Below are 23,546 nucleotides of genomic sequence, written 5' to 3'. Positions count from 1 at the left end.
ACAAGAAAGGTTTATTGCACAGATTGAAAAATAATATTAATAGATCCCATTTCTTTTCATTGTATCTTACATGAACAACATTTCTGTTGTAAAGCTACTCTTTTAAGTGACACATTGCAACAAGTTATTAAATATTGTTAACTATATTAATTCAACTACAACATAGTATTGTCAATTCTATAACATGCTAAAATTGAATGATGAGATATTCAGTGTGGATTGGCCATATCATTCTATTTATTTATTTACAGTATTTATATCCCACCCTTCTCACCCTGAAGGGGACTCAGAGCGGCTTTACAGAACACACATGCGGCAAACATTCAGTGCCAATTATACAATTACCGTGTTTTCCCGAAAATAAGACACTGTCTTAGATTTATTTTTCCTCAAGAAAACCCACTATGGTTTATTTTCAGGAGATATCTTATTTTTATTAAGTACTAGCTTGGGGACCCAGCGGTGCCTGGGTTATTTGAAAAAAACCTTATTATTTGTCTTTGAATATTATATATTCTGTTTGGAGTAGGTGAACTACAATTCCCACAATCATGGGTCAATCCTCCCCAAACCCTGCCAGTATCCAAAGTTGGCCTTTTTGGGTCTGTGTACCAAGTGTGGTCCAGATCCGTCATTGGCCGGTCATCGCCTGGCTGCAGTGCTCTGTGGATGGGGGTGAACTACTACAACTTCCAGATTCCCAGGGCAATTGTCCCAAAACATCTGTCAGTATCCACAGCAGGCAACGTTGAGCCTGTGTGCCAAGTTTGGTCCAGATCCGTCGTTGGCTGGGGTTAGTGCTCTTTGGGTGCAGGTGAACTACAACTCCCATTATCAAGTACCATTCCCACAAACCCCTGCAGTATGTTCAGTTGGTCATGAGGCTTTTCTGTGCAAAGTTTGGTTCTGGTCCATTATCGGTGGGAGTCATTGTTTCTCTGGATGCAGGTGAACTATAACTCCCTTTCCCCCAAACTAGTCCAATATGTTCTGTTGGCTATGGGGGCTCTCTGTGTGAAGTTTGGTCCTGGTCCATCATCGGTGGCGTTCAAAGTGCTCATTCATTGCAGGTGAACTATAAATCCCAGTACCTACTACTCCCAAATGTACAGGCCAATTCCCCTCCAAACCCACCAGTATTCAAATCTGGGCATATTGGGGATGCATGGCAAGTTTGGTCCAGACCCATCATTGTTTGGATTCATAGCGTTCTGAGTGTAGGTGAACTACAGTTCCTCTACATTCCCCAGTAGGAGTCACAGTGCTCTGACTTTATGCAGGGTGAACTACAACTTCCACCATGTGGAGTCAATCCCCAAACTCCTCCAATAAATTTAGTTGCTGCTCAGTTCTGATCTGTTTGTTATGCAGACAGATTTGAAAGGGAAGGGCAGTAGGCAGGGTCATGCAAATTCCACACCAATGGAGAACCCTGGGATGCCTGCCTGTAGTGCAAGGGCAGAAGGCGGGGTTATGCAAATTCCCCAGCAATGGAGAACCCTGGGATGCCTACCTGTGGTGGAAGAAGCAAAATCTAGGATGAAATGGTCCCCAAATGAAAGCATTCCTCGGGTGGTGAGCTGTAGTGTTTGGGGAGGACATTGGCAGGGGTTGGGCTACATTTCATGGAGCTCACTGTAACCTCAATGTCAGTGGATGGGAGTGACTTGCTGGCTTCTCAGCACTGGGAACTATAGCCTGTTTTTGGAGGCCAGAGGCTATCTGTGTGAGCGGACATCCATGCCACATACACACATACGGGTTTTCACTTTTATTACGGATATAGATATATAGATAAATAGATGTAGAGATATATAGATGGTACAACAATCTGCATTTATGGGATGATCTCTCTGGGCTCAGTAGCAGACTGCTTGCTGAAACTTTCCCCTATCTCCTGGTGTTTGTGTCAGGTGAGAGTAGGCTTGATCGATCCATGAAAAATTTGATTCTAAACTCGTTTCAAAACTAGAGGGGGCAGCTTTTCGTTTCTGATGGTATTTCCGAATTTGGCCCCCAAAAATTTTCGAAATTAACGAAAATTCGTTATTTTCAAAATTAATTCGTTAATGGCGGACGCGCATGCGTAATTCCCAAAAACAGCACAGAGGGAGAGGACTTTACAGGACTCTCCCACCCTCATTTTTTGAGTGATCTTCTTCAAACTTGGTACAGTGGTAGAACACATTTAACACTGATAGCTCACCAAAATTTGGAACGTTTCCCTTATCCTCTGATTTTTGGAGAATTTTCATAGCTTTTATAATAAACCATTTTTTAATAATTGCAGAAATCTGTTCCTGGTTTGAAAGTCTTATTTCCTGTTAAATTGGGTTGTCTTTACTGTGAAAGTCATTGTTCTACTTCAGAAACTTTGTTTTTGTGGCTGAAACTTTGTTAAATTGGTGTGTGTGTGATATATATTGTGTATATATATATATATATATATATATATAGTCCCTGCTTATGTGTGTGTGTGTGTGTGTGTGTGTATAGGTAAAGGTAAAGGTATCCCTTGACGTTAAGTTCAGTCATGTCTGACTCTGGGGGTTGGTGCTCATCTCCATTTCTAAGCCCAAGAGCCAGTGTTGTCCATAGACACCTCCAAGGTCATGTGGCCGGCATGACTACATGGAGTGCCATTACCTTCCCAGAAACACCCAGAAAATGGGAATTCCAGACAGGAAACAATCAGGGCCAGCTAATACCTCCCAACAAAGGATTCCCCCAGGTAGGAAGCAGCCAGGCTTTGAAGCTGCAAGGCTATTCAATGCTAATCAAGGTGACCAATTGCAACATTCACACTTGCCTCCCACAGACAACAGTTCTTTCTCCCACCCTGGACCTTCCACAGATATATAAACCCCACTTGCCTAGCTTCGCACAGACGTCAAAACCTCTATGTCTGCCACAGATGTGGGTGAAACATCAGGAGAGAATGCTTCTGGCACATGGCCATAGAGCCCGGAATACATACCACAACAGTGTGATCCCGGCCATGAAAGCTTTCGACAACACAACCACAGTATCCATTCAAGTTCATGTAGCGTGGTATGGACTGGAGACCTGTATTGGGGGGAGGGAGGGTGCGAATCTGGGCCCCTGGGAGTCGTAGTCCTCCCTCCCTCCCTCCCCGGGAGCAGCAGAGGACGGGCCTGGCCCACACCCCCTCGCATCCCGGGCCTCTTCCTCCTCACCGCCGGGCCCCTCTCTGTCTCTCCAGGCCTGAGCTGAGGCGAGGCGGCGGCGGCGGCGGCCATTTCCCCCCTCCATCTTCCTCCTCCTCCTCCTCCTCGGCCTCCTTCCCCCTCGCCCCCTCCCATTGGCTGAGCCCGTGACGCCCCTTTTGCTGAGGGGTAAAAGGAAAGGAGTTTGGGTGATTTGCAAAAGCTTTTTTTTCCTAACGAAAAAAACGAAGAAATAAGAAAAAACGGCCTCTTGCGATTCGAAACCGCGATATCCAGACGTGTGGACAATCAAGGTCGTATATTGCTTCAAAACAAATGAAAATAACGAATTAATAACGGGTAACGGGGAAATCGAATTATTTGAGCAAGCCTAGGTGAGAGAGACCCACAGACCATTGCTGGTTGGTGCTGGGAGAGAGAGAGAGAGACCACAGTGCTGAGTAAAACGGCAGCCACGGCTTTACTTCTTCCCCCTGAGGACACACAATACCAAAAGCAGAGTGCCTGCTCTTCACTTCACTGAGGATATATTCACTTTCACTTTCAATGTCTCTCTCTATGCCTCAGCTTGCAGTATGCACAGAATAACTGGGTCCTGACATGAGGAGCCAACCTTATACACTGAATAGGCAAGGGTATGACTTATATTGTGCAAATGCTTAGAAATCCTGCTATGGCTTATTTTGTGGGTATATCTTATTTTCAGGAAAATAGGGTAACAATGACAGATGGTAAAGGCAGTTTTCCCCATCTTATTTCTGGCATTTTGGATGTGGTACTCGACTCCGGCCATGGGGGTGGGGTAGGCTTGCTCAAATAATTCGATTTTCCCGTTACCCGTTATTAATTCGTTATTTTCGTTTGTTTTGAAGCAATATAGAACCTTGGTTGTCCACACGTCTGGATATCGCGGTTTCGAATCGCGAGAGGCCGTTTTTTCTTATTTCTTCGTTTTTTTCGTTAAGAAAAAAAAGCTTTTGCAAATCACCCAAACTCCTTTCCTTTTGCCCCTCAGCCAATGGGAGGCTCAGCCAATGGGAGGGGGCGAGGGGGAAGGAGGCCGAGGAGGAGGAGGAAGACGGAGGGGGGAAATGGCCGCCGCCGCCGCCTCGCCTCAGCTCAGGCCTGGAGAGACCGAGAGGGGCCCGGCGGTGAGGAGGAAGAGGCCCGGGATGCGAGGGGGTGTGGGCCAGGCCCGTCCTCGGCTGCTCCCAGGGGCCCAGATTCGCACCCTCCCTCCCCCCAATACAGGTCTCCAGTCCATACCACGCTACATGAACTTGAATGGATACTGTGGTTGTGTTGTCGAAAGCTTTCATGGCCGGGATCACACTGTTGTGGTATGTATTCCGGGCTCTATGGCCATGTGCCAGAAGCATTCTCTCCTGACGTTTCACCCACATCTGTGGCAGACATAGAGGTTTTGACGTCTGTGCGAAGCTAGGCAAGTGGGGTTTATATATCTGTGGAAGGTCCAGGGTGGGAGAAAGAACTGTTGTCTGTGGGAGGCAAGTGTGAATGTTGCAATTGGTCACCTTGATTAGCATTGAATAGCCTTGCAGCTTCAAAGCCTGGCTGCTTCCTACCTGGGGGAATCCTTTGTTGGGAGGTATTAGCTGGCCCTGATTGTTTCCTGTCTGGAATTCCCATTTTCTGGGTGTTTCTGGGAAGGTAATGGCACTCCATGTAGTCATGCCGGCCACATGACCTTGGAGGTGTCTATGGACAACACTGGCTCTTGGGCTTAGAAATGGAGATGAGCACCAACCCCCAGAGTCAGACATGACTGAACTTAATGTCAAGGGATACCTTTACCTTTACCTATATACACACACACACACACACACACACACACACACACACACACACACACACACATAAGCAGGGACTATACACAGTATATATCACACACACACCAATTTAACAAAGTTTCAGCCACAAAAACAAAGTTTCTGAAGTAGAACAATGACTTTCACAGTAAAGACAACCCAATTTAACAGGAAATAAGACTTTCAAACCAGGAACAGATTTCTGCAATTATTAAAAAATGGTTTATTATAAAAGCTATGAAAATTTGCCAAAAATCAGAGGATAAGGGAAACGTTCCACATTTTGGTGAGCTATCAGTGTTAAATGTGTTCTACCACTGTACCAAGTTTGAAGAAGATCACTCAAAAAATGAGGGCGGGAGAGCCCCCTAAGTCCCCCCCCTTGGGCTGTTTTTGGGCCACCGCGCATGCGCGTCCGCCATTAACGAATTAATTTAGAAAATAACGAATTTTCGTTAATTTCGAAAAATTTTGGGGGCCAAATTCGTTATTAGCAACAAAAACGAAAAAATGCCCCCTCTAGTTTTGAAACGAGTTTAGAATCAAATTTTTCATGGATCGATCAAGCCTAGGGTGGGGTGCTCTCACTCCATCTTCCATGCCGAGGAGCTTCCTCCCAATCGATGTTCTTAAGGGCACCTTTATAACCTCCTGACCTGCTAGGTGAGCTGGGGCTAACGGCGGATGCTCAACCCCAACCCGGGCTCGAACAGTTGACCTTTTTGATCAGCAGTATTTTTCTACAGCACAGCGGTTTAGCCTGCTGTGCTACAGCCCGGCTCCTAAGTGCATTGGCTATCACAGGGACATGTGTTTTATCTCTGTAAAAACAGGTATTTAAATTTTATGAAGAAGAAAATCAGCAATGAATTATTGAAAGAAGATTGCTGTAGGGGTTTTGCATTTCTGTGTGATATCATGTCCAATTAAAACAACCTAAATATTCATTTGCAAGGTAAAACAAAGTCTATATATGACATGTAATAAAAATATCCAAGCATTTTTTTAAAAAAGCTGTCTTTTTTTTTCAAAACATTTTTTCAAAAGAAAATTTTGGGTTAGCATTTTCCCTCAGTTAGCAAAGGTCATTGATTAACATGATGATATATGCACATTATTTGAAGAATACAAAGTTGTTATAGACCTATTAATTGGAGAATACAAAGAAAGCATTTCACTTTCACCTAGTTGATATCACCAAGGCACCTAAAGAACCAAGAACAGAATTGTTTGCATTTTCAGTAGATAACATTTTAAAGTCATTGTTTGATATTATAAAGGATTAAATTAAAATATGGAAGGATGTAGTAGAATACCCACATCTCTGGCATCATGCCCAAAAAATGCTTCCTTGCTTTTCAGCCACTTATTGTTGCAAATCTGCATTCTCCTATCTAACCTAAATCAAGACAAGGTCAGAACTTACTGATAAAATATTGATATTCTTTTCAACGAAAAGCAGACACAATAAAGTTATTAAAAGATTAGTTAACTTCTTCTGTAACATCTTGCTGGTTTTTTGTTTCTTTATCTGAACACTTTCCCTTTTGCTGTTCCTTCTATCATGTTAAATCATGTTCCATAGAGGTGTCAACCAAGAGGTTTCTCAGTCACTTTTAGAATGGATGCTTTGGTTCTCTCTGGGGCTAATTGATCTATTGCAGAAAAGAGAATTTCCCCTCCACATTGGAAGTTAATATAAAGCAGTGGTTCCCAACCTTTGGGCCTCCAGATGTTTTGGACTCCCCACAGTTCATAACAGCTGATAAACTGGCTGGAATTTCTGGGAGTTGAAGTCCAAAACACCTGGAGGCCCAAAGGTTGGGAATTATTGATATAAAAGGAAAGCCCCATCAGTATGGAATGCCAGCATAGCTGCTACCGGTTTAAGTTCATTACTGCCCTCGTATATAAGGACTTTTTATTTCAGAGGATCATACTTGGAAATTGGCTTCTGCCTGGTGATAACAATCGCATGTTACTAAAATGTCCCTAGATGTTCAGCTAGTTTGTGAATGAAGCTCCTGTAGCTACTCTGTAAATTAACAAATAACTGTAAACTAAAATTTGGGATATCTGAATGTTTTTCCAACCCTAGAAAAGTAGAATTTAAGATAGCCAGGTCAATAGTAATCTTCCTTTTCACATAGTTGCATTTGCTGCAGTATTCTTTTTTTCAAAGTTTATGTAGGAATTATGAGCCCCTAACGGCGCTCCATGCAGTCATGCCGGCCACATGACCTTGGAGGTGTCTATGGACAACGCCGGCTCTTCGGCTTAGAAATGGAGATGAGCACCAACCCCCAGAGTCAGACACGACTGGACTTAACGTCAGGGAAAACCTTTACCTTTACCTTATGTAGGAATTATTTATCCTCAAGACTGTTGTTTTCCATATCAAAGATATTAGAAGTTTAATAGAAACTCGCCCCCCCCCCCTAAAATATGTTCTAGAAGAGAGAGAATACCTTCTCCTAGGCCAATAATGGGCAACCCTTTGTGCTTGGTGTGTCAAAATTCACCAAAAAAACCTAGCATGACTTGAGTGGTGTGTCACTTCGAGAAAAAAAACATAATTTTGCAATATGTGTAGTTTAAATAACAAAAATACGTAATTGTAATATATAACTGTATTCAATAAATCAAAAACTATTTACTACCATTATTTCCATGTACAATAATCTATGGTACCTCTTGCAGTTTCCACGCTGATTTCTCTCTATTCTAGTTGCAATGTAGTCATGAATAATGAATAATATAATAGTAATCATATGATAATATACGAGATATATATATATATATGTAATGTGCATAATTCCCATGGAGTAAACAACAAAAACACTGGACCAAATCACACCAAATTTGGCCACAAAAGACATAGTCATCCAATCAATCTGCATGCAGCAGCGTGTCAGCAAAAATGGCTAGGCGTGTCAGTGCTGACACGCGTGTCATAGGTTGGCCATCATTGTCCTAGGCAAAGCTCCAGCCCTCCACTATACTTTTGCATACCCGTAACTGCTGGCTAAACTATATGTCTGTGTCGCTTTTGTGCATAAAAAGTGCAGTAAGGAGAAAAATTGTAGATGTTTTTGTCCATCTTACTGCAAATTTTCAGCCTAGAGCATATTGTCTTACCCTACATCATTCTTCACCAGCCGCAAAACCAATAGTAATAGCACTATAGCACAATCGTTTTCACTGAAACAGGACTAATAACTATATTCAACTGAATTCCACTTCATTTTGAAGCAAGAAGGAAATCTAAGCACAGAGCTATAAATGGTAAACAGGGAAAGATACATACATCCAAATGGCACAGCTTGATACTCAAATTATTTTCCTATCTTATTTTGATTGGAAGCCTTTTCTTCCCAATGTGCCGAACAGCGCTCTGATGGCTTGAAAACCATGTGGAGAGCATTCCTGAGGCTGCTTTAAGTATTCCTCAGCTGACTCAGTTGATGCCAGTCTGCTTATAGGAAAGGAAGGCCTTGTTCTTAAAGGGGAAAGATGGAGAGGAATATTGTCTAGCAGCCAGAAGGATTTCGTTTGAGGGCTTACCACACTTTCTGGGTGGCCTTGGACTAATCACCCTATTGCAAACATTTCCATTTCCTCATCTGCAAAATTGAGAAAATAACACTTCTGTTCTTTAAATGGCAGGCAGAAATCAACTACCCTGATATCAGGATCTTTTCCACGCATTGCACTGGTATTACAATAATCAGCATACTTTGTACCAGGTGACTCATTCAGTTTAATACCCCTTTGTCTCTATGACTACAGAAAATGAATGGCATGTTAGTAACTCTTCCAAACAAGGAGAGCTTTCATGCAACCCCGTAACATATTTGTTAAAACTCTTATACATAATAGTGGAATTAGGACCGACACAATAGGGGCCAATGAAAAATGTTCAGTCTACCTGTGATGCTGTTGTCTGATGGCAATGAAATTTTACACTGTTCCACGTACTCCCTCTCCACTTCAACACACTTTCCCCATCTGTGCTCCAGTTCAGTCAATCCTTGGGGGGAAATGATTTCTCTTGGGAGTCACATCAGTCATTCATGGTGTCCATGACAATGTTGTTGGGTAGGAAATGCTTTTCTTTCAGTTTTTATTGAAAGCAGGTAAAAGGTGGAAGTCTGACAGTGTGAGATCAGGCAGATTTTGTTGGTGCAGTAATAATTCAAATCAACACTTATTGATTTCTGCAGGGAAATTCTCAGAAGCTTCTAGCCTTGGTTAGGTTACCTTTTAAACGGGGAAATGGGACCAGAGGTGGGTGTCCATGCTCACTTAGGCTGATGCTGGTTCAGCATGCGTGGGTGTCTGGTAAGCTTGTGAATGGATTCGGAGTGGTCGATTCCCTTTGGCAAATCCAGCTTGTTTGGTTTGGACGAATGACCATAACGGCAAGGATCCGGTCTTCACGTTTTCCTGTCGGTAACGGGACCACGTGGCAGCCGATCACTGTTCCTCCTCCCCTATTCGGCATTAGAGTTATGTCCTGGCTTCAGTGTATTTTTTGGCTTAGCTTCTGGCTTGGTCTCTCTCTTGAATCTTTTTGATTTTCCTTTATTTATTTATTTATTTATTTATTTACAGCATTTATATTCTGCCCTTCTCACCCCAAAGGGGACTCAGGGCGGATCACATTACACATATAGGCAAACATTCAATGCCTTTTAACATAGAACAAAGACAAACAAACATAGGCTCCAAGTGGGCCTCGAACTAATGACCTCCTGGTCAGAGTGATTCATTGCAGTTAATTGCAGCTGATTCTTTTTATTTAGTGGGACTGACTGGGAGTTGGGAACATGTGGGACAGGTGGGTGGGGTGCGCGTGTGTGTTTGGGGCTTGGAGAGTCATCCTTTTAGCTTACTTTTCTCCTCCCCTCCTCTCCTTCAGAAAATACTTCTAAAAGATAATAATTATTGTTAATAATAGTAATCCCAGCAAACAAAATTAAAAAGCCTAATTCTCAGAAAACTACTACCACCTAGTTACCTCTTTCTACTTCTACAGTAGAAAGTATTAAGAGCTTTAGGTAAAGGTAAAGGTTTTCCCCTGATGTTAAGTCCAGTCGTGACCGACTCTGGGGTTGGTGCTCATCTCCATTTCTAAGCCGAAGTCAGCGTTGTCTGTAGACACCTCCAAGGTCAAGTGGCCAGCATGACTGCATGGAGCGCCGTTACCTTCCCGCCGGAGTGGTACCTATTGATTTACTCACATTTGCATGTTTTCAAACTGCTAGGTTGGCAGGAGCTGGGGCTAACAGCGGGCGCTCATTCCGCTCCCGGGATTTGAACCTGGGACCTTTTGGTCCGCAAGTTCAGCAGCTCAGCGCTTTAACACACTGTGCCACCAGAAAGAGCTTTAAGGGGGCATTAAATCTGAAGCAGAAAGGCATGGGGGGGGGGGTGGAAGCCAGGCACCACTCTAAGCAAGGCCTGCAATGCAAATCAAGAGAAAAGAGAGGACTTTTTAAAGGAAGCCCAGGGCAGAATAGCTCCAGATCATTGCTCTTCCTTCCCTGGGAAGGGGGGAGCCTCCTTAAAATGCCTTGGAAAGCTGTATGCAGGGAGACACCATACATGCCTGCAGAATCTGTTTCCTTTAGAGTAGAAACAGTTTTAACGAAGCATTAAACCCAGGTCTCCTCTATAGACCAAAGGGGAAAGGATTGCAAAAAGAGTGGTATCTTAACACTGGTGCTTTTTAATCCAGGTCTAAATGAAGGATATAAGGAAAAACCATGCCACTGCCTAAAATGATGGGAAGGGGAGCCCAGGGAGTCCCCCCCCCCCATTGCCGCCAATGGGCCTGATCTGGCTGTATTTTCCAGATGCGGTACAAAATCGGCTATCCAGCTCCCCACCTCATTTTCGTGAGGCATGCAAAAATGAATACAGGTATCTACTGGTGTCTGGCCAGCAGAAATGGATCGAGGTTCAGCCAAAATGCACAAGCCTAGTGTCTAGCTACCCCTTCGTCAAAAATGCAGGGCTTGGGCCCCCTGTGTGGCCTCGAAATTCATGTGAATTTGGCATTTTCATGCAAATCTAGGCCAGTGTAGAAGGGCGATTAGTGAATGGTAATGTTGGTATCTACTTTGAAAAAGCAGAAATTATTCTGACAGCTGTTCTCTGGTTTACACAGATACTATTTAACGTTATGAAAGTTTACTAGTCAATGTAAGCTCCCTTGGGTTCTAACTGGATCAAAAAAATCAATTATTACATATTTCTGGATATATACTGAAAGGAGCTATTTTCCATGAAATCTATTCACTGATGATGATCAATAATTCTAATAGGCTAAAGGACTAGCTAAAAAGGGCAACTTATTTAATTATTCCATTTTTAGGCCAATTGGTCATGAAGTAATATACCTCAGCATGTGATGACCCTGGAAATCCTACCTAACTGCAAAAGTTGCTAGTTTTGTATTTATGCACTGTGGATCAGTGATCTGATGTGCCATGGCAGTTCCAGATTATCTATGTATACTGCAGAGCAAACGAGAGAGCGTGTCTGCCATCTCAGATCTCCGAGAGCTTTGATAAACCCTGCTATATAGAGTTTGTAGCTATAATCTGAGACAAAAGCAGTGATTCTTTCTGTTTCATAGACAGTAAGTAATGTGTTCTCACAGTGCTTGGTGCTCCCATGTTATTTGAACAAAATTATTACTCCCAGATTTATAACTGACAGTTTGATTAACAGAGAAGTGAACAAATGGCTCAAGATCTATGATGAGGAAAATGTGTTTAAACCCTTAACATCTGGTCGGCATTTCAATTTCTTAAATCTTGTAGTGACACAAGGTAATTATGTGCATACCCTCTTCAAGGTAGATTCGGGTGCATTAAATGCAGGAGCACAAGATCCCCATGAGCTTTGGCACAAAAAAAATGTTTCTTTTGCCATGTATTTCCACATCTAACTCATGAAAAACAAAATACTAGGCACTTTCTTTGTGGCAAAAGTCAAAACAGATAGATCTACCATATCATTCAATATGCCAACCTGCTTTGCCACTGTCACAAGAAACGTACACTCTAACATTATAGAGTACTAGCTGTGCCCGGCCACACGTTGCTGTGGCTTATGGGAATCCTTTGTTGGCCAGGTGGAATAGCAGTGAATAGACTTGCAGTCTCAAAGCCTGGCCGTTTTCTGGAGTAACTGGAGCTTTTTGTTGTATGAGCATAGAGGCATGGATGAGGGGTTGTGCTGCCAAGTTTTGTGTTGCTGGGATGTGTAGTTTTGTTGTTTTGTCCTAGGCCGAAATTTCATTACCCTTTTATATATATAGAATAAGCTAGTGCTGTCTTACTAGTGCAGTTTCTCAGCTAGAACTCCCTGGAACCCTATGGTTCTGCAAGATGGGTTTTTGTTTGTTTGTTTAGTTGTAGGTATAATATTTTTTTAAAGAGAGAACCAGCATAGGGCAGTGGTTTGAGTATTGTATTATAACCCTGGAGTTAATTACTAGTATTCAAATCCCAGCTGGGCATGAAAACCCACTGGATGATAACACTCTATCAACCTCAGAGTCAGGCAAAGGCAAACTCTCTCGAAGAAATCTTGCCAAGAAAACTCCATGGTAAGTTCTCTTAAGGGTTGTCATAAGCCAGAAATGACTTGCAGGCACATAACAGTGGGGATTTTAATACAGGGCTTCCCTTAAAGGTAAAAAGATTGAGAAAGACTGTTCTATAGAGATAACATATATGTATAACATCAAAGCACAGAAAGGGATGCGGTGGGAGAATTATGAGGCATGCGTGTTAACATGGATCAAAGATTGGCAACACTAAAGAAAGACAATATTTTGGCATTGGAAAGTTTTGACTTAAGACGCGGCTGGCATGGATACCTCTGGCATGGGAAAAGAAAGATCGAAAAAAAATCCGGAAACCATTTTATAAGATCATCACTAATCAGGACTTGGGAAACATATAAAGAAAGGATATATACAAAAACACCTTTATGGGTATCACCATTACAGACCAATCAGAAAAAAAACATTTAGGATGGACTAAGTGGCCTATATAGAGAGAAATTTTGATAAAAAAGAATGGAGAATACCAACTCAAATCCCAAGAAGAGATAAAACAAAAGTATGATAAAATATCATGGCTCCAGTATGCCCAATTTTGCCAAAATTGGATCAAGATGTTCCACAGGTGGTACATCACACCAAAAAAATTAGGAATTATGTACAAAAATGTTAAAAACAAATGTTGGAAGTGTAACTTACAGGAGGGAACATACTTCCATTCCTGGTGGACATGCTCAGAAACGACTAAATTTTGGAAAGAAGTGCATGAAGAGTCACAAAAAAATTTAGGATTTTTTTTTCCGATGAAGCCAGAATTTTATCTTCTAGGCCTAACAGAAAGCATAACAACCTTTACTGAGAATGATGATATTATTTTTACCTTTATATCAACAGCCGCAAGGATAACCTTTGCTCGACATTGGAAATTGGATAAAATACCAATAAAAGGCCTTTGGCTAGAAAAGCTAGACGAAATCTATGACATGGATAGACTTACATATTTAATGAAGGAGAGCAGAGGCAAACCAATAAAGATGACCAATTGGAAAAAAATATGAAGAATATAGAAAATTAGCAATGGTTTGAAAGAAACAAAAAGGGGAAACCAGTGAACTGAAAATACGACGGTGACCAACAAACAAGAAAAGACAAAAATTTTCAAATATAAACCAGGAAAAGTAGAAAACGGAAGACCAAAACAAACTCTACCCTTATTACCCTTCCCTAACCAATTTTCCTTCTAAACCTCTTTTTTCTTCCTTTTTCTTCCCCCCCCCCACCATTTTGTTACACTTTTTTTCTCACCCTTATCCCCCCCACACTCTTTTTTCCATTCCCCACTTTTACCCACCCTTGTTCTTTTTTTCTTTTTTTTTCTTTTATGTAAGCACTTAAAATTTGAATAAAAATTATAACAAAAAGAAAAAGAAAACAAAACTCCATGGTAAGTCCATGGTAAATCCCAGCTGGGCAAGAAAGCCCACTGGATGATAACACTCTCTCAATATCAGAGATAGGCAAAGGTAAACTCACTCAAAGAAATCTTGCCAAGAAAACTCCATAGTAAGTTCTCTTAAGGGTTGTCATAAGCCAGAAATGACTTGCAGGCACATAACAGTGGGGATTTTAATACAGGGCTTCCCTTAAAGGTAAAAAGATTGAAAAAGCCTGTTCTATAGAGATAACATATATGTATAACATCAAAACACGGAAAGGGATGCGGTGGGAGAATTGGGATACAAGATCAGGTAATCTAGATCAAGGCTTCTTAAATGATTTCCATTTGTGATCCCTTTTCACTTGAAAATTTTTAACATGATCCCAATTATATAAAATAGGTATACATTTTTTTAAAAAAAAATGCTGATAATAACCTCCATTTTAAAAGTTTGCTAAACAGGTTGATTTTCTTTTTCTGTGGAGTACAGCTGAAACATTTTCTTCAGAGTCCACTGTAAACACCGCACAGTAGATTCACGTAAGTGTCTAAAACAGCGGCTAAGTGACATTCATTCATTGATTCCATCTCCCAATGTCAGCACAAAGCAACCAAAACATAGTTGCCCAGTTCCACCCCATCAACACAGACTTTCAGCAAACCTTATTTTTTTAGCCCTTTTTTCTTCTCGTTCTGTCTTCCTTTTCTACACATATCTTTATTGTCCCAAAGCCTTCACTGAAATAGATATGAATATAATATCATCATACCGTTTCCTTGAAAATAAGACATCCCCAAAAAATAAGACCTAGTAGAAGTTTTGCTGAATTGCTAAATATAAGGCCTCCCCCGAAAGTAAGACCTAGCAAAGTTTTTGTTTGGAAGCATGCCCAGCGCCTGCCAAACACAACACCAGAGCATTCAGGATTGGTAAATGTACATACCAGTTGTACATGGAAATAATGGTAGTAACAAGAAATTCTTGATAGGATTCAGTTTCTCTGGTTATGCTGGTTTGTGATGACAACTACTGTACAGTATAAAATAAATGTTCATTTTTTTGTTCAACAATAAATGTGAATTCTTCTTCATGGAAAAATAAGACATCCCTGAAAATAAGACCTAGCACATCTTTGGGAGCAAAATTTAATATAAGACACTGTCTTATTTTCGGGGAAACATGGTAGTGTTGGAAGACATCACGAGAGCCATCCAGTCCAAGCTCCTGCCATGCAGGAACTCACAATCAAGTTTCCATGGCATTACTCTAGAACCTGTTTCCATCTTAGCACTCAGTCTCAGAAGTAAAATAATAACAACAGGAACAGCAGCAGCAACAACAACAAGAATAGCTATGGGAAGTGAGTACCCTTTCACTTACCAATTCAAGTAATTCAAGAAGTGGTTACTGAAGTTAGAGACAGGGTATCAAACCTCAATCATTAGAGGTAGATGTGTTGAACACAAGGCCCATGGTCCGAATCTGGCCCTCCATGTCATTTTACGTGGTCCGCAAGGCTGTCAATGTCAAGGCAACGTATTACATTTATACAGTCCTGCAATTACAAATGGTCCTTTGAAGACAGCCATAAAGCTGATGTAGCCCTTGGTGAAAATGAGTTTGACACCCCTGCCTCTCTTTTTTCTAAATTAAGTACTACTAGAAAGCAAATCAAGCAAATGAATGATGACAGTAATAACTACCAGCATCCCATTTAATTGACACATTTAGGTTTCAGTTGCTTCCTTTCGCTATGGGGCCATCTACATGGGCCACAAATGGCGATACTGATCAGAACTGTGGTACGGTAGAGTCTCATTTATGCAACGTTCTGGATTATCCAATGCATTTTTGTAGTCAATGTTTTCAATACATCGTGATATTTTGGTGCTAAATTTGTAAATACAGTAATTACTACATAGCATTACTGCGTATTGAACTACTTTTTCTCAAATTTGTTGTATAACATGATGTTTTGGTGCTTAATTTGTAAAATCATAACCTAATTTGATGTTTAATAGGCTTTTCCTTAATCCCTCATTATCCAACATATTCGCTTATCCGACATTCTGCCGGCCCGTTTATGTTGGATAAGTGAGATTCTACTGTATTTTGGATCGGCATCACCAAGGTCTGCAAGGTCAGCTGCCAAGTTTGACAGGTCAACAACGAGCTGGGCTATTTTTAGTGGTCGGGATCCCGGGTCGGATTGAGCGCCCGACCATTAAAAATAGCCCAGCTCGTTGTTGACCTAAGCAACCCGAAAGATAGTTGCATCTATCAAGTAGGAAAATTATGTACCGCTTATGCGGGGAGGCTAATTTATCTAATTTACAACACCATAAAATCGTCCAGCAGTGTGAGGAAAGGAATGAGGAAGTAATCCATCAAGGACTCAATGTCACAGTGGACGATGAAGCGGCAGCTCTCCCTGTGGCCGGAATCAAGCATACCTTCATGAAGCCTGGAAGCTGGAACATGTTAAATTGCCTCTATGACTTTGTCTCTGTCGCTGTCCGTATGTCGTATGGCACTGAATGTTTGCCATGTATATGTGCATTGTGATCCGCCCTGAGTCCCCTTCAGGGTGAAAAGGCGGAATATAAATACTGTAAATAAATAAATAGATAGATAGATAAGTTGGTTCACAGACTGGTAGATATACACACTGCATACTCCTTAGCCAGCCAGGCAGTTGGATGGCATCACGTATGCCAGTGGTATCGAAATTTATTCAACACTACCAAACTATCACTCTTACCTTGTCTTAGTCGATTTGGCCTTTGTGGCCATGATTGGACACAAAACTAATAATGACAGCTGGAGTGATAAAGCAACATGGGGGGTGGGGAAAGGGAGAGTTGCTTCCTCTTTCCCCACATCTTCTCCGATCACGTATTCACTCCAGTTATTATCACTACTAGTGCTGAACAATAAACACTGCAATGTTCATGCCTGGTGGTTGCCACAAAGGTCAGATTGATGGAGCAATGGGGCAGAGGCCTGATTGAAGAGGCACAACTGTTTGTGTTGGTCATATATACAGGGAAGCTCTAGAGCAGGGGTCCCCAAACTAAGGCCCGGGGACCGGATGCGGCCCTCCAAGGTTATTTACCTGGCCCCCGCCCTCATTTATAATATAAAATGTTTATATCAGTTTTAATAATATAATATATTGTGTGTGTGTGTGTGTATATATATATATATATATATATATATATATATATATATATTAACAGTATTTATATTCCACCCTTCTCACCCCGAAGGGGACTCAGGGCGGATCACATTACACATATAAGGCAAACATTCAATGCCTTAACATAGAACAAAGACAGAGACAAACGTAGGCTCCGAGCTGGCCTCGAACTCATGACCTCTTAGTTAGAGTGATTTGTTGCAGCCGGCTGCAGCTGGCTGCAGCTGGCTGCTCACCAGCCTACGCCACAGCCCGGGCCTATACTTATGATATTGATAATAATATTATCATTTTATACAATACAATACTAATTATAATACTATATAATAATATTACACTAGCTGTGCCCAGCCACGTGTTGCTGTGGTGAAGTATGGTGGTATGGGAAATAAAGTATTGAGGAATTGGTGGTAGTTAAGGTAAAGGGTAAAGGTTTTCCCCTGACATTAAGTCCATTATAAATGGGTAATATAGCTGTGTGGAAGGGCCTTGAGTCTACACTGCCATATAATCCAGTTAAAATTAGATAACCTGTATTTTATAGGCAGTGTGGAAGAGGCTTAAGTGAGGCCTAACTCTGCCTGTCCCCTGGGCTGAGTGCGTTGCTAGGAGACCAAGTGGGCAGAGCTTAGCCTTCTAACTGGCAGCAATTGGATAAAAACAATTATTCCTTTCCCTCTAATTAGGACTTTATTTTTCTTTTCTTTTTGCTGTATGAACGTAGAGGCATGGATGAGGGGTTGTGCTGCCAAGTTTAATGTTTCTGGGATGTGTAGTTTTGTTGTTTTGTCCTAGGCCAAAATTTCATTACCCTTTTATATATATAGATATAATATTACAGTACAGTGGTATAGTTCAATATAGTAATATATAATGCTAATATTGTGTTATGCCAATAATATAATATATTGTATGTACATACAGCTGCTCTGAGTTCCCTTCGGGGTGAGAAGGGTGGGATATAAATGTAGTAAATAAACATAGTAAATGAATACAAAAATAATTTTAGACTTAGGCTCGCCCAGAGTCTGAAATGACTCGAAGACAGACAACAACAATCCTAATTAACCTGACTATCTCATTGGCCAGAAGAAGGCCCACACATCCTATTGAAATCCTGATAGGTTTATGTTGGTTAAAATTGTTTTCATTTTTAAATATAGTATTTTTCTTTCATTGTTATTGTTGTTGTTTTGCACTACAAATAAGATATGTGCAGTGTGCATAGGAATTTGTTCGGGTTTTTTTTCCAAATGATAATTCAGCCCCTCAACAGGCTGAAGGATTGTGGACCGGCCCTTTGCTTTAAAAGTTTGAGGACCCCTGCTCTAGAGAGTTAAGTAGCCATCTCCCACATTATGGCAAATGGACTTTGTGTATTGTGTGAATGCCACGGAGTCCATTTCCACCAGGCTGACTCATATTACCTTTGTAAATTAACCCCAATCAAAAATATAGCTAGCTTCTGAACATTTGCTGAAAGCTGCTTCCCCAATCAGACAGATTACATTAATTAAATTGTTGGGAGTGCCTTTGAGCCCCAAGCAACACTTACTTCAGAGCAAGTCTGGGCAAATGTATAATATCCCCACGTTTTGATCAACTATTTGAAAATAAGTCTATTAAAAATGGCATATATGGGATATTTTAGACGCTGCTGAAAAACTAGAAGGACAGAGAATCAATTGTAACCAACCATCCCTCCCAAATCAGAACAGTAGGAGAGTTTGTCATTCAAATCCCAATCTTGTGGGCTTATGAAGTTCTTGAGAAGGCCTTGTTGGCTAAATGCAACCAAAAAAGGCTGTGTCCCTCAGCCCAGAAATCTGCTTTAAATACACTGTGATTTTTATTCTGTGGAATAATGTGAAAATATATGCAAACCATGCTGCCTATTCAGTACAATTTTCTACACATGTCAGTATGAAATTTTCAGTGTGGGAATGGAAAATCACATATATCTGTTTAACCTCAATTATAAACAATCTATCACAACAGGACCATAGAATATGTGGAAGGGAACAGCACAATATCGCCTCTCACATGCATATGGTTTTGCAACTTCTGGCCCTAGCCAAAATGTTTTACAATGGCTTTAACATACTGCTCCTTTGATACCCTGTGTTTTCTCTTTAAATAATTACATACGAAGAAAGAAAGCTTAACAGAAAAAGTCTGTGCCTACTTCAGTGGGGGCTCCTTTTGCTTTTCAACCAAGAACAGCCTATAATTACTTGGTATAAAATGCTTTCCATTGGAAATTGTGTAGGCACCAAGCAATCTTATTTGAGTTGCTGCATTTGTCAACCAAGGTATAAGGAAAGGTTAAACCCCAGACTCTGGTGGCTGTTACAAATAAGTAAATAACACTGTGGTTTTCTTTGTGGAGCCAGTGGAGTCAGGATGGCCAGAGTTCTTTCCAAATAAGACTCGGGAGGGCTGGTCTTGAAGGCTTAAGCATATCAGAAATGTAACATTAGCTCTCCATATGGACAACATCAGGGAGAAGACTCCCCCCCCCCCCCACATACACACATATGCACACTAAAACCCCCACTATTAAAGCAATCTTGTCTTGAAAGGGCTACAGTTGAAATTTTAACCAGAGAGCTTCAGTCTACTTTCCCCACTCTTTAAAAATAACTTGTAAATATTTCCAGAGCTTTCCAATGAACAAATCTGGTCAAAATGAAAAAGAAATGGCAAATCATGGCACAAGTCAATTTAGAGCAGGAGTGGGCAACTGCATCATGGGAGAACCCAATTTTGCCCTTCCCTAGCAGGTCACACTGGAAGTGAGCCAAAGTTTGTATCTGGGACATTTGTTGTATTTCTGGTGAAGTATTAATGGTTGTAGGAGGTAAGTAAGTAAGTAAGTAACTTTATTTTTCTACCCACCACCATCTCCCCACAGGGACTCGAGGCGGCTAACATGGGACAACAGCCCGAAAACAGTAAACAAGTACAACAATTAAAACATATTACAATGAATAAAACACAGTAAAATCACATTATGCAAACAATACATTACATTAAGCATAAAAGCCCATAAAAATATAAAATAGGTAAAAGTAAAATAAAATAAAATGAACCACCAGGTTGTTGGAATCATAGAATCATAGAATCATAGAATAGTAGAGTTGGAAGAGACGTCATGGGCCATCCAGTCCAACCCCCCGCTAAGAAGCAGGAAATCGCATTCAAAGCACCCCCGACAGATGGCCATCCAGCCTTTGCTTAAAAGCCTCCAAAGAAGGAGCCTCCACCACGGAGAGAGTTCCACTGCCGAACAGCCCTCACAGTGAGGAAGTTCTTCCTGATGTTCAGGTGGAATCTCCTTTCCTGTAGTTTGAAGCCATTGTTCCTCGTCCTAGTCTGCAAGGCAGCAGAAAACAAGCTTGCTCCCTCCTCCCTATGACTTCCCTTCATGTATTTGTACATGGCTATCATGTCTCCTCTCAGCCTTCTCTTCTGCAGGCTAAACATGCCCAGCTCTTTAAGCCGCTCCTCATAGGGCTTGTTCTCCAGACCCTTAATCATTTTAGTTGCCCTCCTCTGGACACTTTCCAGCTTGTCAACATCTCCCTTCAACTACGGTGCCCAAAATTGGACACAGTATTCCAGGTGTGGTCTGACCAAGGCAGAATAGAGGGGGATCATGACTTCCCTGGATCTAGGCGCTATTCCCCTATTGATGCAGGCCAGAATCCCGTTGGATTTTTTAGCTGCCGCATCACATTGTTGGCTCATGTTTAACTTGTTGTCCACAGGGACTCCAAGGTCTTTTTCGCACACACTGCTGTCAAGCCAGGCGTCCCCCATTCTGTATCTTTGATTTCCATTTTTTCTGCCGAAGTGAAGTATCTTGCATTTGTCCCTGTTGAACTTCATTTTGTTAGTTTCGGCCCATCTCTCTAGTCTGTCAAGATCGTTTTGAATTCTGCTCCTGTCTTCTGGAGTGTTAGCTATCTCTCCCAGTTTGGTGTCATCTGCAAACTTGATGATCATGCCTTCTAACCCTTCGTCTAAGTCGTTAATAAAGATGTTGAACAGAACCGGGCCCAGGACGGAGCCCTGCGGCACTCCACAGGGGGATAGTATGGAGTGGCCAAATTGAACTAAAGGTAGGGATGTGCAAATTCTTGTTTTTCAAATCATGATGTAAAGGTTTTCCCCTGACATTAAGTCGGGTCGTGTCCGACTCTGGGGGTTGGTGCTCATGTCCATTTTTTAGCCGAAGAGCCAGCGTTGTCCATAGACACCTCCAAGGTCATGTGACTGACACGACTGCATAGAGCGCCGTTACTTTCCCACCAGAGCAATACCTATTGATCTACTCACATTTGCATGTTTTCGAACTGCTAAGTTGGCAGAAGCTGGGACTAACAGCAGGAGCTCACCCTGCTCCCTGGATTTGAACTGCTGACCTTTTGGTCAGCAAGTTCAGCAACTCAGCAATTTAACCTACTGTGCCACTGAGGGCTCCTTTAAATCGTTAGTCATATCTAACTTGGAAGTTTTTTATATACAAACAAATAGTAAGAAACATCTGGGGGGGGGTGCCCACACAAAAACTTAAGAATAAAAACTCACCCAATACTTTTTTGTTTGAATTCTGTAATGCTCGGAAGTCAATTTCATTTTCATCGTGAGGTGAAGCCAGCAGGGCAAGATGAGCTGAGTGAGCTGGGAAAGAGATTAAGAGAGCACAGAATTCTGTTCCCAGAATGTAGTTTGTGAATTCAACAGGCCCTGCCCTAAATTACATTTCCCAGAATTCTGCTCAGCATCAGAAAGCCCCAATTAGGATTAAAAGGTAAAGGTTTTCCCCTGACGTTAAGTCGTGTCGTGTCCGACTTTGGGGGTTGGTGCTCATGTCCATTTTTAAGCCGAAGAACCGGCGTTGTCCATAGACACCTCCAAGGTCATCTGGGCAGCATGACTGCATGGAGTGCCGTTACCTTCCCGCCTGAGCGGTACCTATTGATCTACTCACATTTGCATGTTTTCGAACTGCTAGGTTGGCAGGAGCTGGGACTAACAGTGGGCGCTCATTCCGCTCCTGGGATTTGAACCTGGGACCTTTCGGTCTGCAAGTTCAGCAGCTTTAACACACTGCGCCACCACCACCAGGGGTTATGTAAAACCTACCTATGATCTGAATGTAAAACCATTTTCTACTTTAAACAGATTGTTTTTACTTTCTTCCCCGAACAGACAACCTTCATAACCCATACATTCCAGACTAAAAGGTATTCCTAACTTCCCCTGTGAAATGGCTCTTAGAGAGCTGTCATAGCCAAAAGGCTTTGTGCCATTTTTTTCAGGTGCAAGAAAATACTTAAAGAGCTATTTTCTGAATGGGTGGGATCTTTAGCTAATAATTATTCTTCCTTCCAGCACCTATTGGTGCAGTCTCAGTCATTTTAACTCATTCAGTTTTAGTGAGCGAGAGGCTGCCTCCCCCCAGCAAGCACTGTTGAGCACTTCATTTGACAAACAGGAAGTAGTGAAGAAAAGCACTGCTTTTACAATTTGGGGCTCAGAATGGGCTGAAGAAATAGAAAATCTACACACTTCCCTAATTGCTCATTAAGACAAGTCATCTTTGTGGTTTCTTCCCCCCTCCCTCTTTTGCATGAGACATTGGTATTGTGAGCTCGACAGCTTCAAGGGAGGACAAATGAACTAATTGATTTGAAGTTAGGTTGCCATGAATCAGGCAGATTCTTTTAGAGAAGTGACTAATAATTTATACTCCTTGGCCTAGGGGGTCTGAATAGTCCTTTTTCATGTAAAACCGGGCCATTTTATTCCCCTTCATGGCATTGTAAGGGATCAGGAGGGGGGGGGGAGGTTCATGGTACCTGAAATCATGTCCCTTTAGAAAAGTTTTGGAGATTTGTCCAAGGAGTTTGTGTGATGGCCAAAATAGCTTGCTAGCTTGCAGCAAAAGCTGCAGTTACAGCAAATGCTCTTCTGTCTTAGAGACAGAAAAGTTATTTCCACAATACAAAATGTAATGAATTTTTAAATGGAGATACATCACTCAGGAATCTTCTGACAGAACACTTTAGGACAGTGGTTCTCAACCTGGGGTCCCCAGATGTTTTTGGCCTACAACTCCCAGAAATCCCAGTCAGTTTACCAGCTGTTAGGATTTCTGGGAGTTGAATGCCAAAAACATCTGGTTGAGAACCACTGCTTTAGGAGCCTTAGAAGCATGACTCCACTGTGTACCTATATAACAATGGGAAGAGAAGAACTTTATTGGTTTTCAGGAATGATGTATTATTTATTGCATGTTTTGAT

General features: G+C 41.7%; 1 long non-coding RNA gene across 2 annotated transcripts in view; it reads right to left on the bottom strand.

The window, feature by feature from the left end:
• LOC134297702 (uncharacterized) overlaps positions 1–23,546 on the bottom strand; it is a 114,958-nt gene that overhangs the window by 44,860 nt on the left and 46,552 nt on the right. The window contains exon 2 of one of the 2 annotated variants that reach the window (XR_010004548.1): positions 21,828–21,920. The exons of the other annotated variant lie outside the window; for it this stretch is intronic. This is a non-coding gene — a long non-coding RNA (uncharacterized LOC134297702). The remainder of the gene's footprint in view (positions 1–21,827; positions 21,921–23,546) is intronic. 2 annotated transcript variants of the gene reach the window in all.

This window comes from Anolis carolinensis, chromosome 3 (assembly GCF_035594765.1).
Source record: "Anolis carolinensis isolate JA03-04 chromosome 3, rAnoCar3.1.pri, whole genome shotgun sequence".
Classification (NCBI taxonomy): domain Eukaryota; kingdom Metazoa; phylum Chordata; class Lepidosauria; order Squamata; family Dactyloidae; genus Anolis; species Anolis carolinensis.
The sequence above is the reverse complement of the archived record's forward strand: the minus strand, read 5'-3'. Positions and strand labels throughout refer to the sequence as shown.